This window comes from Bombus terrestris, chromosome 17, assembly GCF_910591885.1.
Source record: "Bombus terrestris chromosome 17, iyBomTerr1.2, whole genome shotgun sequence".
NCBI classification, from domain to species: Eukaryota; Metazoa; Arthropoda; class Insecta; order Hymenoptera; family Apidae; genus Bombus; species Bombus terrestris.
Window position 1 is genome coordinate 10746393 of NC_063285.1, and position 6662 is coordinate 10753054.

Genomic DNA, 6662 nt, shown 5'->3' on the forward strand with positions numbered 1-6662 from the left:
GTGCGAAAGATCGATAACACAGACACCAGCAAGAGGTAGTTTAGCGATTCGGAATTTGCGGTTAATGCGTTGATAACCGAAGAGCTTGCAAATTTTTTCCCTCGAAAACGGGAAGCCCTAAAAGAAGAAACCATATTCGGCTTATCTTTACGTGCTGCTCCTCCATCAGATCGCTTGTGCCACGGCTTCCCAGACGCCCTGTACGTAACTGCAAGCTGAACACGCGTATAACGTTATATACTCTACGAACTTTACGAAGTTCCTAATTTCGTTAACTTAACCTGATCCTAACCTACACCTTCATCTTACCCTACATTCCTCGCCTATTCTCTCGCTTATGCCACGTACTTTCTTTTCCGCGAGCAAGGAAAAACAGTCGAGATATACACCGTGGACAAGTTATACCATGTTCGCTGTAATACGAATGCGATTAGAGAGTTCTGGGTTGTTCGACGTAGTATGCCGAAGGTAAAATAAAATGTGTCGACGATAGAAGTTACGGGCAACTAACAAAGGCATTGATCGGCTCGAACAAGAAGGCCGAATAGAGTCGTTTGCAGTGCGTATCGAATTTCCCACACGGCCGATTGACGATGTAATATCGAGACACGGTGTACAGCGCGCAATTTGAATCGAGGTTCGGGACAAAGATGAAAATATGCACGTAAACGCGCAAATTTCTCTGTAATTCGATATCGGACGTGTGAATATTCCTATTTACCTTTGCTGTGGTTTACCCTATCGTAGCCCAAGTAGCCTGAAAATCTGTATCTTTCTCTAGCTACACACGGTAACTTTTTAGTAAACAACAAGAACAATCTGTTCCTGTTTTTTCCCAAGTTTTGCGTATAACAGACGTATCTGTCTTCTCGTCTCGTGAGATACATCACACCGACGTCTAACAAAGGACAGAGTTATCGCTCAATTTCCAAAATTTTCTTGCATCGATCCGATCGCATGTACACTTCTCGACCAAATCGTGATTGCGGATGAATTTCAATAAAAAGGACAGAGAAGATGCGGATTGGTATCCGAGGAGATAAGACGGAGGAAATAGCGAATTCCTTTAGAGAAAACGTCAGCGGATCGACTTGGATCCGGCAACAGATCGTCGCTCGGCTAACAGTGTATTTTATTTTATAGCCGAGCGAGAAGACATTCGCGTGCTTGTAGCGGGCGATACGAATTTCTCTTTAGATCGTTACAGAGAAGAAACGTGGCCCGGGGAATCACTTCAGGATCGTTCCTGTCCTAGACAGAAATTTATGTCTCTATTGCTTTACATTCGGCCGCTTTATCGTCGTCCGGGGTAAACATCACGATGAATGGAAATCGATTTCTCTTACGACTCTCGGATTAAATCGAAGATATACACTTGTGAAATAAGCGTCGATTTATTGCGTTCTACGCGTAGGCGCGCGTATTAGCTGTCGAATTCGTTCAATTAGTTTGCTGCTAGTTACGATTGTTATACAGTGTAACGATAATTATTGTTATTTATTTCTACTTTAGGTTTACAGCATATTACAAAGACGTTGTTCTTTGGCATTCTTATTCCTAGTTTCTTGCACTGTATTTTATATTCTTATATGGAGTTCTTTTGAAATTACAATGCTCACAAGCAGTGGAACCAGAACTAATTTAAGGGGACCACGCGTTATCACTTGAAACGATCGGGTAGAATTAAGTTAAAACGATCGTTTGGAATTTTCGAACGTTTCAAAACGTAAACGCGATGACGTTTTTCTTGGTGTATTTTCATTTTAGTTCTCGCTTGGTTAAACATAAATTATCCTACGTTCCAAAAGATATTTGTACTATATTCGATATCATTATGATTGATTGTGAAATCGTACAATACAATTTCGAATCGTCATCCGAGCTTCGACGTATGACATATCAAGTGTTAACGACAGTTATGCGATTAGAGACTCGCTGCAAACGTTTGTTGCAAACGTTAAATGACAAGGCGACAAATATTTTCCTTTCGAAAGCTTCCAATTCTTTTGTGAAGTAATATTTCTCATTTTAATCACAGATCGGCAAGATATCGCACGCATAGCTTTAGTTTTCTCTTTCCTCTCTTTCTTTCTGTTACTTTCTTTTTTTTTTTTTTTTTTTTTTTTACACCATAGAAACATTAAGGAAGTTTCAAACCGCAGCACTTACAGTGACCCATGAAAATATCTGAACATTTACTGTGGAAACCTTTTATGGATGCACTATGCGTGTTGTGCGAAACATTTTTTGAACTTCGTTAGTAGCATTATGAGATACGACGATGAAGATTATGTTAGCAATGTTTGAAACAGATTCGAAAATGTTCGCGCAAGTTGTTAGACGCTTGATACGAGCATAAATTTCGTAAAATTCACGGAACTGTAATATATACACATGAATGGCCTTGTACACACCGCGATAAAACTATGCAACACTGTACAAAATCACACAAACCTGTCTTATCAGTAGGATCTTCGCCCTCCTGCATAAACGTGTCATCTATTTTGAAAATATTCTAACATACATGTATAGTACTTTGAACAATATTATAAGAATACTATAAAATTTCGAAGGATAAAAATTGTGTACATACACACTGCCACTATTATTAACTACCATAAAACTGTAAGGCACGCTTTTCACAAACAATCAACTGAAAAACGTTGTTGCGTATAACCTCCAAAATTTTCCAGGGGACAGATTTACATAGCTTTTGGAACGCGTTTGGCTTTCAACCTTTCCATCTTTCTTCCACGCAGAACTCTGATTCGATTTAAAAGTGCGAAGAAATGCATCACTTCATGGCGTTCCCTTCCTTTTCTTTATCTGGTACACTTGTCTGCATCTTGGTTCCTTGCGTTCACGTGCATCGAGCAAAACGAGTTCTGGTAGGAACAGTACAGTTGACTGAATTTCCGAAGGGCGGATAAAAATTCTATGCAATCGACTAAGAAACATTGTTGCGTGTATCCTCCAACATTCTTTCAAGACACATTTCCATAGGTGCTGCACCGCATTTTCAACATTTCACCCTTCATGCAGACAGAACATTAATTCGATATAAAAGTGCGAGGAAATGCTTCACTTCGTTGCGTTCCCTTTCTTTTCATTATCTCGTACATTTGTCTGCATCTTGATTCCTTGTATTCACGTGCACCGGGCAAAACGAGTTCTAAATACTATAGTGACAAAATTTCGGAGTGCAATCAGACGGATAGAAATTCTATGCAATCGACTGGAAAACATTGTTGCGTGTATCCTCCAACATTCTTTCGAGGCACATTTCCATAGGTGTTGTACCGCGTTTTCAACATTTCACCCTTGATGCAGACAGAACTTTAATTCGACTTAAAAGTGCGAAGAAATGCATCACTTCGTGGCGTTCCCTTCCTTTTCTTTATCTTGTACATTTGTCTGCATCTTGATTCCTTGTATGCACGTGCATCGAGCAAAACGAGTTCTAAATTAGCAATTCTCGAAACGTCGGATTGCGATAAGACGGATTGAAATTATATGCAACCGACTGAGAAACGTTGTTGAGTGTGTCTTCCAACATTCTTTCGAGGCACATTTCCATAGGTGTTGTACCGCGTTTTCAACATTTCACCCTTGATGCAGACAGAACTTTAATTCGACTTAAAAGTGCGAAGAAATGCATCACTTCGTGGCGTTCCATTCCTTTTCTTTATCTTGTACATTTGTCTGCATCTTGATTCCTTGTATGCACGTGCATCGAGCAAAACGAGTTCTACTGCAGCAATTACCGAAACTTCGGATTGCGATAAGACGGATTGAAATTATATGCAACCGACTGAGAAACGTTGTTGAGTGTGTCTTCCAACATTCTTTCGAGGCACATTTCCATAGGTGTTGTACCGCGTTTTCAACATTTCACCCTTGATGCAGACAGAACTTTAATTCGACTTAAAAGTGCGAAGAAATGCATCACTTCGTGGCGTTCCCTTCCTTTTCTTTATCTTGTACATTTGTCTGCATCTTGATTCCTTGTATTCACGTGCATCGAGCAAAACGAGTTCTACATTAGCAAGTGAGAAAACTCCGGAATGCAATTAGACGGATAGAAATTCTATGCAATCGACTGGAAAACGTTGTTGAGTGTGTCTTCCAACATTCTTTCGAGGCACATTTCCATTGGGGTTGCACCGCTTTTTCAACACTTCACCCTTGATGCAGGCAGAACTTTAAATCGGTTTAAAAGTGCGAAGAAATGCATCACTTCGTGGCGGTTCCCTTCCTTTTCTTTATATTGTACGTTTGTCTGCATCTTGGTTCCTTGTATGCACGTGCATCGAGCAAAACGAGTTCTAAATTAGCAATTCTCGAAACGTCGGATTGCGATAAGACGGATTGAAATTATATGCAACCGACTGGAAAACGTTGTTGAGTGTGTCTTCCAACATTCTTTTGAGGCACATTTCCATTGGGGTTGCACCGCTTTTTCAACACTTCACCCTTGATGCAGGCAGAACTTTAAATCGGTTTAAAAGTGCGAAGAAATGCATCACTTCGTGGCGGTTCCCTTCCTTTTCTTTATCTTGTACGTTTGTCTGCATCTTGGTTCCTTGTATGCACGTGCATCGAGCAAAACGAGTTCTAAAGTATAAATTCCCGAAACTTCGGATTGCGATAAGACGGATTGAAATTATATGCAACCGACTGAGAAACGTTGTTCAGTGTGTCTTCCAACATTCTTTCGAGGCACATTTCCATAGGTGTTGTACCGCGTTTTCAACATTTCACCCTTGATGCAGACAGAACTTTAATTCGACTTAAAAGTGCGAAGAAATGCATCACTTCGTGGCGTTCCCTTCCTTTTCTTTATCTTGTACATTTGTCTGCATCTTGATTCCTTGTATTCACGTGCATCGAGCAAAACGAGTTCTACATTAGCAAGTGAGAAAACTCCGGAATGCAATTAGACGGATAGAAATTCTATGCAATCGACTGGAAAACGTTGTTGAGTGTGTCTTCCAACATTCTTTCGAGGCACATTTCCATTGGGGTTGCACCGCTTTTTCAACACTTCACCCTTGATGCAGGCAGAACTTTAAATCGGTTTAAAAGTGCGAAGAAATGCATCACTTCGTGGCGGTTCCCTTCCTTTTCTTTATATTGTACGTTTGTCTGCATCTTGGTTCCTTGTATGCACGTGCATCGAGCAAAACGAGTTCTAAATTAGCAATTCTCGAAACGTCGGATTGCGATAAGACGGATTGAAATTATATGCAACCGACTGGAAAACGTTGTTGAGTGTGTCTTCCAACATTCTTTTGAGGCACATTTCCATTGGGGTTGCACCGCTTTTTCAACACTTCACCCTTGATGCAGGCAGAACTTTAAATCGGTTTAAAAGTGCGAAGAAATGCATCACTTCGTGGCGTTCCCTTCCTTTTCTTTATCTTGTACATTTGTCTGCATCTTGATTCCTTGTATTCACGTGCATCGAGCAAAACGAGTTCTACATTAGCAAGTGAGAAAACTCCGGAATGCAATTAGACGGATAGAAATTCTATGCAATCGACTGGAAAACGTTGTTGAGTGTGTCTTCCAACATTCTTTTGAGGCACATTTCCATTGGGGTTGCACCGCTTTTTCAACACTTCACCCTTGATGCAGGCAGAACTTTAAATCGGTTTAAAAGTGCGAAGAAATGCATCACTTCGTGGCGGTTCCCTTCCTTTTCTTTATCTTGTACGTTTGTCTGCATCTTGGTTCCTTGTATGCACGTGCATCGAGCAAAACGAGTTCTAAAGTATAAATTCCCGAAACTTCGGATTGCGATAAGACGGATTGAAATTATATGCAATCGACTGGAAAACGTTGTTGAGTGTGTCTTCCAACATTCTTTCGAGGCACATTTCCATTGGGGTTGCACCGCTTTTTCAACACTTCACCCTTGATGCAGGCAGAACTTTAAATCGGTTTAAAAGTGCGAAGAAATGCATCACTTCGTGGCGTTCCCTTCCTTTTCTTTATCTTGTACATTTGTCTGCATCTTGATTCCTTGTATTCACGTGCATCGAGCAAAACGAGTTCTACATTAGCAAGTGAGAAAACTCCGGAATGCAATTAGACGGATAGAAATTCTATGCAATCGACTGGAAAACGTTGTTGAGTGTGTCTTCCAACATTCTTTTGAGGCACATTTCCATTGGGGTTGCACCGCTTTTTCAACACTTCACCCTTGATGCAGGCAGAACTTTAAATCGGTTTAAAAGTGCGAAGAAATGCATCACTTCGTGGCGGTTCCCTTCCTTTTCTTTATCTTGTACGTTTGTCTGCATCTTGGTTCCTTGTATGCACGTGCATCGAGCAAAACGAGTTCTAAAGTATAAATTCCCGAAACTTCGGATTGCGATAAGACGGATTGAAATTATATGCAATCGACTGGAAAACGTTGTTGAGTGTGTCTTCCAACATTCTTTCGAGGCACATTTCCATTGGGGTTGCACCGCTTTTTCAACACTTCACCCTTGATGCAGGCAGAACTTTAAATCGGTTTAAAAGTGCGAAGAAATGCATCACTTCGTGGCGTTCCCTTCCTTTTCTTTATCTTGTACATTTGTCTGCATCTTGATTCCTTGTATTCACGTGCATCGAGCAAAACGAGTTCTACATTAGCAAGTGAGAAAACTCCGGAA

General features: G+C 40.6%; 1 protein-coding gene across 15 annotated transcripts in view; it reads left to right on the forward strand.

The window, feature by feature from the left end:
• The window catches only part of LOC100647879 (cyclic nucleotide-gated cation channel alpha-3), a 233903-nt gene that overhangs the window by 173174 nt on the left and 54067 nt on the right, over positions 1–6662 (forward strand). The gene's annotated exons all lie outside the window — the stretch shown is intronic.